Below are 9194 nucleotides of genomic sequence, written 5' to 3'. Positions count from 1 at the left end.
GTAATTCCGGCTACTCGGAAGGCTGAGGTGGAAGGATTGCCGGAGCCCAGCAGGTCGAGGCTGCAGTGGCCAGGAGCGGCCGCTGCACTCCAGTCTGGGCGACAGAGTGAGACTCCAACTCAAAAAAAAAAGAATAAAACTGTTCATATTGCTCCATAAGACCAGAACCCTTGAAAGAAAGGACATGTAGCTTTTGCAGGGAGAATGGAGTCAGCACATGTGCAGATATTTACGGGGAATTACTTACTTTTGAGAATATTTTTCTGAGCCTTTAACTCACCTATAACATAAACAGAAGAAATACATATAATGAAAATGTATTAGATTACAGGTCTGTTTAATGTAAGTATAAATATATTGGTCAAATAGATTCAGCTGAATACTTTTAAAAATATGAAGACTCAAACAAAATCACTAGTTAGATGTACCAGTTCCATGTTTCACATATGGGGACAGTTCTGTTTGCTGAAAACATCAAAAAACTTTTGACTCGAATAATAAAGTGATTAAGGTTTAATTTAGCAATCTGCAGCATTAAGGCTTTCGTTTTTCTGGAGTAGCTCAGTTTTCCAAATATAAATTTAGAAGTTCATACACCTTTAAATTAAAATTCTAAAATGTTAAAAATATGAAAAAAATGAGTATGTGATTTGTCTTCATAATGTAAGTTGCTGTTGCATATTTGGTTTTAAGCCTGTGTGTTTTGGAAGGAAGCTCAAAACTCTTGTGGACTTGTGGTTGCATGGTAGCAATGGTCAGAGAGTCAGCTGTCTGTGGCCATCCATGATGTCTTTTTTTTTAATATATATTTTTTATTCTAAAATTGTGGGATACAGTTAAGGGTTAGGTATACAGAATTCATTGTGCAGGTACCCATGTTGATGAGGTGTGCCCCCCTTAACAGAGAGTGACAATGAACTGGAGGGGCGCGGAAAGCAGGAAATGCTTACTTGAAGCAGCTGTCTTCAGATAATTGCATGAGAATGAGGAGTCTGTCAGGGTGGGAACAACAGGAGTCAACCAGAATACAAACTCTCACCAGCTGTTTGTTAAGGCTTGAAGCTGCACATTTTCCTAAGAAAAGGATCTTAAGCATCAGGCAAATGCAGAGTAAGAATCTAGAGGGATTCCACTGAATCCTTCGGAAACTGTATTGCAGATTCTGCAAAAAATCAAAAATGGGCTTTTCAGCAGTCAAAATGTTGGCTTTGTGCACCACGCAAGAAAGGACAGCAGAATGGCCTCTTGTCCAGGCAGTAGCAAGCATAAAGTTGTCACTCCAGGCTCCCTGCTCAGGTCCTCCAGAATGGCAGTTGCACTATAATCTGTTTGTATCAGTGGCAACTGATGTAAGAAAAAGCAATTTAAATTGGCTTCCAAACTCAATATGGCATTGTCTCTGAAATGTTTTATACCAACTGCTGTCTCCTGGATTTTTTTTTCTACCCACTTGTAGTATATTTAAATTATTTTAACTTCAAAAAACACATCAAGCTGGGTGTGATGACTCACCCCTGTAATACTAATACTTTGGAAGATCGAGGGAGGGGGATCACTTGAGGCCAGAAGTTTGAGACCAGACCAGGCAACATAGCGAGACCCTGTCTCAATAAAAAATTAAATGAGAATGGTGGCACACACCTGTAGACCTAGCTACTGGAGAGGCTGAGGGTGAAGGATCGCTTGAGCTAGGAGTTCCAAGTGGCAGCGAGCTATGCTCATGCCACCATTCCAGCCTGGGCAACAGAGTGAGTGAGACCCTGTCTCTAAGTTAAAAAAAAAAAAAAAAAAAGTGAAACGTGAAACTAAACCTTGTAGCTGAAAGTACTTGCCAGAAGAAGATTTTTTTAATCTGCAAGATTAAAATGAATTATATAACTGTCATTGAAATTTGTACTCAAGTATGGATCTCTCATAGTTTAATCTTTAAAAGATGAGTAGATGAGGATAATTTTTTTAAAATATCAGAGCCTAGGATTTTTTCTTAAGATAACTTTTGCTCCATTCCATTTTATACATTTTAAAAAATCATTTCAGCCCACTATTAATGAAAAATACATCCTCTTTTAATTAAAATATATCAAACCATTTTAGTATATAGAACCATTTTAGCTGGAACCTTGCCTTGAAATTATATATTGTGCCATTAATATTACCATAATGGTAACCAAAAACTTCTATCACTCACCTAGCTGTCTAAGGTTTCATTTGAATTTTGTTTTAATGTGAGTATAAGATTCTTATTGTCATTAATCTTCTTTTCAAATTACTCTTTATCAACTTAAAAGTACCGTGTTTTTATATCCTTATGAAAAATAACACATTTGAGGATTTTTTTTTCTTTTGTTTTTTACTATGGAAAATATTTCAAGTTCAGAGAACTGTGATTAAGTAGTATATGACGTGCAGGGTACATGACTTTGCATTAGCAAGGCCTTTATTACTGCTTTTTGAAGCCATTAAAGAGTAAGGGACATGGCAAAGATGAATAAGGAATGAAGAATAAGTCTTTTAAAGAAGATTTAAATCTGCTTAGCTTCAAAAGGGGTTGGGGCCAGGCGTGGTGGCTCAAGCCCGTCATCCCAGCACTTTGAGAGGCTGAGGTAAGAAGAATGGCTGAATCCAGGGGTTTAAGACCAGCCTGGGCAACTTGGTGAGACCTTGTCTCTACAGTAACTTGAAAAATTAGCCGGGCCTGGTGGCACATCCTTGTGGTTCCAGCTACTTGGAAGGCTGAGGTGGAAGGATCAGCATGAGTCCAGAAGGTCAAGGCTGCGGTGGCCATGAGCATGCCACTGCACTCCAGCCTGGGTGGCAAAATAAGACTCTAACTCCAAAAAGGGGCTGGGAGGGGTTGGAAGCCTGCGCTTACTAAACTGAGCGTCAAGATACCCAAGTTCAAGGCCTGAATTCCCATCAGTGAGTAATTCATTTTAGGCAAGTTGCTTCATTGTTTCCTAATTGTAAAATGAGGGGATTTGAATAGATCGGGAATCAGCACTTTTTTAATTAAAAATCCAGCTACTAAGCATATCGGGCTTTGCAGGCCACGTGGCCTCTGTCACAACTACTTAACGCTAATGTCAGTGACACTGTGTATAAATGAATGAATAGACATGGCTCTGCTCAGGTGAATCATCGCTTGCCACACAGGGTCAGGCGGTTCACAGGCCAGTTTGCCAATCCTTAGACTTGATGGTCTTTAAGACTGCTTTGACATCTGCTTGTTGATACTGTTTCACTGTCAACATCACACATGCAGAAGGGCTTGCTCTTTACTGTTCCCTATGTTGTATCAGCGAGGGGCCAGTAAGGAGACAGAAACCACCTAATTCCTTTAGCAGAAAAGTTGACTATGGCTTTAAAGAAATGAAAGGTAAAGAGAAAGCATTGAGCTGTCATGGATGTAGCGACCGCAGGAAGTAGCTGCCACTTCCAGGCTGAGAGTACAAGAGGAGGTTAGGATGGGTAGGCCGTGCAAGCTTAGAAGAAAGGCCCTGAAGCTGAAGCCCTGTCTGGAAGGGCCTCCTGCTCGACTGAGGCTAGCGTCTCTGAGCCCTGCAGGGAGGGCTCTGTGGAAATAAGACGCAGACCTCCAGGAGAGGTGCCAGTCACCTGGTGTCTTGGAAGAAACTGCAGGAAGCTCCTCCCACCCCCTGGAAAAACCGCAGACTGGATCCGCAGCTCCAGCTGGCATGAGCTGCCCATGCGCTGAACCAGCGCGGCTAGGGCCACACTGATGCGAACGGAAAGGAGCAGGTCCTTCCTCCAGCAGCCGCTCTCTGTGGCCTCCTGGGCAACGCCCAACAGCGAGCCTGCTGCGCAGGAAGAAACGGGCAGCACAGCCCCAGCCCCAGCATCCCAGAGGGTTTGCACAGGCACTAGCTTTGCTGTTAGCAGAGGCTACTTTTCAGCTAGGCAGCGTCCAGACACACAGCTGCTACTTTTATACACACATTTGAGCTGCCAGACATTTTGAACAAAGCAAACTCTGTGTTAACCTAGCAAGATGCAAGTATCTTTCATGTAAATGAAGACATGTTTACCTCTCTACCATGAGGTTAGTTCCAACAGTCACTTTATCTGCTTGTTAATGATTCCTTATATTCTCCATAGTCCCATCTGAATAGTTTATCAAAAAACTAAACTGTGAAGTTAACTTTCAGCAAAGTTTGAATAAAATAAGGGAAAGGAAAGAGAAGAAGAAATTCGTGTGTGTGTGTGTGTGTGTGTGTGTGTGTGTATTTACAGCAAAAGCAAGGAACAAAATATGCATAACTGCTATAGACCTCATTTCTGTGTCATTAGATTTGAAACCAAGGTTGATTTCGTCTTCTTTTTGTTGTTGTTGTTGTTGTTTAGAAGGCAAGATTTATTGAGACAACAGAAAAACTCCCACAGTGGAAGAGGACCCGAAGGGGTTGCTCTTTTTTTTTCCTTTTAAGAGAGAGCATCTCACTCTGTCATCTAGACTAGAGTAGAGTAGCATGATCAGAGCTCACTGCAGCTTCAAACTCCTGGGCTCAAATCGTCCTCCCACCTCAGCTCCCATGTAGCTGGGATTACAGGTGCACACCACCATACCTGGCTAATTTTTTTTTTTTAAGAGATGGGGTTTAGCTATGTTGCCTAGGCTGGTCTTGGCCTCATGTGATCCTTCTGCCTGAGCCTCCCAGGTAACTGGGATTACAGGTACAAGCCCCCACCCCATCTGACATTTTTAACTTTATCTACTACCTATTTCATGTGTCTTTTGCCCTCAGCCAGGACCACATCTTGTCAGGCTCCTTTGCCTGGTAGGGTCCCATATCTTCATTCTTAATTAGTCTGAATCCCCAGTGGTCCTCTCTTTCTTTGGTAGCTATACACATATTGATAAAGAGTCAAACAAAAGAAAATCGACTTTGGTTAAAGCAGGAATCATTGGATTAAATATAAGAAAGAACGATGGGCTGGGACCAGTTCTGAGTCTTAGCCTAATCTCCTGCGGGCCCCCAAAAGAACTAATTCACAGAAGCAGATTTGAATACCAGGAGGGGATGATTTTAGAGTCATTGTCCCTAGTGTTTTAAGTAAGAGATTAGATAGTTATCTCTTCTGGATAACTTTTTTTATTCCCCTGCTGCTCTTTTCCTCTCTCTGGTGTATAATGTACCATTTGACTTTCCTTTCTTGGTTTAAGTACCCTAGACTAACTTTCAAAGACTTGCGTCCTTGTAGAAACTATGTCTACAGTTTGGACAAATTCATTTAGCTGGGTTTCCAGTAGATAGATAACTATTCCTAGATAGATCTTAGAATATTCCTAGGTAACTAAGACAGGAAATATGAAACATAAGTATTGTCAGGCATATGTTAGTCAGTTTTTATCATAGTTAAGAGAAGAACATTAACGTTATAGAATGTAAAACTCTACATAAATTAATAGTGTGAATGTTCAGTGTTCTAAAGTGACTGTGAATGTTCAGTGTTCTAAAAATCTTTTAAAAACAGCTTTACCTAAGATTATCTTTGTTTGATTTAAGATAGAAAAGTAGGATAATTCAACATTATAACTAAGTAAAGATCAAATAAAAACAGATCTAGGGCACTCCTTGTGATAACTGGTCCAAATTGTCAGTGGATCATTGGACATTTCAGGGCTGCATTATAAAAGCTGGTTCCAACAGTTAATTCTAAGAAATGTTTTTTGAAGCATTTTTAAGTAAAGCACTATAAAATGTGTCAGTCATACTTCACAGAATGACATTTTGATATCTCTGGAAATCATATCTGAGTTGTTTCTTTTTTATTATATCCATTCTTGACATTAGCTGATTCTACCTTTTGAACCAATAAAAGCCAGTGTAATATTCCAGGTTATAGAGCAAATTTACCTCTGCCTTTATAGATGCAATACAAAAGAAAATCAGCTAGCCTGTTCTTGCAACTATACCTGTCAGAGCTGCCTGCCAAACAACCCTTGGTCCCCTTTCAACAAATTAAGTTAGTAAGCATCTTTAAGTATTTGTTTTATGCCAGACATAATGTAGTTACTGAGAATAGAGTGCAAATAAGACATAGTCTCTCTGCCAGTGTGAAACTCAGGCTGCTGTAGCCAAAGCCCATGCTCAGGTGCAGAAAGATCAGCAGGAGTGTCACTCTGCTGTTGGTACAGTGATGCTGTGCAACATACTAGTCCAAAACACAGCAGCTTAAAACAACCTTTTTTTTTTTGTTTTTTTGTTTACTTAAGCATCTCAAGTAGGCAAAGGGTTGATTGATCTAGGGCAGAGTTTGGTTAGACTTTGCTACAAGATCCACCTCATTTCCATCATCCTCCTTGGACCAGTCGGCTAGCTGGACACATTCTCTCATAGTGATGACAGAACCAAAAAAACCCTTCCTTTGTCATATCGATTGATGCACCGTGGATTAAAGCAAGACAAATGGCCAAGCCCAAAGCCAAGGCAGGGAAGTGTACTCCACCGCTAACGGGAATTACTGCAAAATGGGATGCAGGGCGAGTGGGAAGAACGGCAAAGGCAGGCAGCAAAGAGTATGGAGAAGGCCGGCGAGGCATGGCGGGCCACAGGCCTGTTTTGGAGAGCGGCAGATGCAGAGGCCTTGCCTGGCTCCCTCTGCCATCCTTACTGGGCCGAGGACGGGTAAAAGGCCTGAGGCAGCAGAGGATGTCTTGCCTTGCCTGGGCAAGGGGAGCTGGGCTCCCATTGTGTCTAGAATTTTGAGGACATGGGATGGGAACCATCACTGTGTAACAATAAAGTTATTTAATTGAGTAGTTCGGGAAGAGCCTATGAGGTGAAGAATTTCCCAACTTTTTGCATGGAGGAGCCAATGACTTTTGCCTGGTGTGTATTGTGAGTGAGCTGCTAGTGGTTCATGTGGTTTGTTGGCATTGGAGAAGCACAGAAGAAGAGCAAAGAAGTCATTACCTCCCCCTGTTGCCAACATCACCCCTCCCCCCCATGTATGTATGTACCACTCTCCAGCTGTCATGGTATCAGGAGTTTGTACTCTGGGACAAGTCTGTTACCAGAGCTTTCTGAGCTTTGCGGTGTCCTTATGCCTTGACAGCAGAGGATTGTTTTTGGTGGAGACTTCTGCTTAGAATCAATCAGATAATCAGGGTTGATTATCCCTAATCTGAAATCCAAAATACTCCAAATTCAAAACTTTTTGAGTGCTGACATGACACTCAGAGGAAATACTCATTGGAGTGTCTCAGATTTCAGACTTTTGGATCAGAGATGCTGAGCCTGCAAGTATAATGCAAATATTCTAAAATGCCCCCAGAGGAAATGAAATCCAAAAACACTTCTGGTCCTATGCATTTTACATAAGGGATATTCAACCTGTATCCTGTATCCGTCTTCTTAATCAACTGACTTATCTCAGGGGGCCTATTGGTGTGGCCTCTGTTTGGGATTAATGACCCATTTTAAGAGCTGCTTTGGAATACATATAGACTGGAATCTGTATCTTTAAGAAAAATGGGATATTCTAATACAAAGGACTCTTAAAATGACTAATCTATAACTGTTTAGTAAGACGTAGGGAACATTTGTGCTCAGAATATCTAGGAAAGAAAGGGAGATAATACTTCTAGTAGTAATTTTAATAAGATTAGGCAGTAAGTGTGCTCAGAATGCCCTAATATTTTGTCCTGATATGGGAGAGGCTGAAAATTACTCATAAGGACTTTTGGCAAAGAAGTAGGGATCTCCTAAGCATCTCTCCAGGCAGGAAGCTTATGGATTTCTCTCAAGAGGATACATTAAATGCCTTCAAGTTACACTTTCTGACTTTTTTGTTTCCCTTCAAAAAAAAAAATTCTCCAAGAAGAGCATGTTGGATACTACCTGGCATGGTATGAGTATTTAGTAACCAAATGTTTGTTTCCTTTTGTCCTTTTCTTTTTACCTTATTAATAAACTTTTTAAAAAAATGTTTGTTTATTTAGTATAAACAGAAGTGTCCTTACCATCAAGAGAAAGAGTGGGTAGGTGGTAGAGAACTAGAGCCACACCGCTAATAACAGAGTTTTACAGAGGTGACATGGAGAGAGGGTGTACTCTACACCGTAGGCCTACCCTGAAGGAGAATAGAATTAAGAATTAGGCAGGCATTGTGTGGACAACCTGCAAGGTCCATCCCACTCTTGTGATTTTAGTAACGTGCTCTGCTAAATGCCGCTTGCCACACTGTCTAGCCGTAGGGTGTTGATTCGCTTGTCTGTCTTCTCTCCTATAGACTGATTAGAAACCATGGCAACAGTGTCATGATACAGTGCTGACTGTTTCTAGTCACAGTTTCGTTACATTTATTGAATGAACAAATTGACACATGAATATCACCACCCAAGGTCAATACCCATAATCAATTTATATGCAAGGTTGGGGTAATAAATTCACTTATTCTCATAATGCTAGTCTCCTTATGCTGAGAGCATTCTCAGCTGCCTTTGCTTCCTCTTCTGCTTCTTAGTTTTTATTGAAGAGCTTATTTATAATCTGCATAAGGTAGTAATATTCCTGGTAGCAAAATTGGATTATAAAGTCTTTGAGGCAAACCACCATGTAATCTCAACACGTACAATTTCTCACATACAAAACAGTTAAGGCTCAGCAGCCACAAAAAGATCATCCTGGAGGTATTTTCCCTTTCACCAGCTCAAACCAGTTGTTAGTAATAAGTTGATAACTTATTTGCAGGTAATAAAATAGATACTCTAGTATTTCTTATAATTTGAGACATTCATGCAAAGTGAATGTTTCTTTACCTTCAATTTTCAGTAGCCACTCATTTACTGCTCCTTTTGGTAACATAAACCTCTTGTTGCTGTCACTGCAGCTTTTGTGACTAAGTCATTCGGAAGCAAAATGGCATTGTAAGCTGTTGGACTGGCAGTGCATTTGTTTTTCATCTGTTTGTTTGTTTGAGTCCAATTCTACTCTGTCACCCAGTCTGGAGTGCAGTGGCATAATCACAGCTCACCGCAGCCTCAACCTCCTGGACTCAGGTGATCCTTCTGCCTCAGCCTTCCGAGGAGCTGGGACTACAAACGCAGACCACCACACTGGCTAATGTTTTTATTTTTTGTAGAGACGAGGTCTCGCTATGTTGCCCAGACTGGTCTTGAACTCCTGGGCTCAAGCAGTCCTCCCACCTTGGCCTCCCAAAGTGTTGTATTA

General features: G+C 41.1%; 1 protein-coding gene across 1 annotated transcript in view; it reads left to right on the top strand.

Moving 5' to 3' along the window:
- Positions 1–9194, top strand: part of TANC2 (tetratricopeptide repeat, ankyrin repeat and coiled-coil containing 2) — a 343337-nt gene that overhangs the window by 204117 nt on the left and 130026 nt on the right. The gene's annotated exons all lie outside the window — the stretch shown is intronic.

Source organism: Carlito syrichta, unplaced genomic scaffold (assembly GCF_000164805.1).
Source record: "Carlito syrichta isolate Samal-C Ts95f unplaced genomic scaffold, Tarsius_syrichta-2.0.1 Scaffold169039, whole genome shotgun sequence".
In the NCBI taxonomy this organism is placed as follows: domain Eukaryota; kingdom Metazoa; phylum Chordata; class Mammalia; order Primates; family Tarsiidae; genus Carlito; species Carlito syrichta.
Note: the sequence above shows the minus strand (reverse complement) of the source record. Positions and strands in the feature narration are given on the sequence as shown.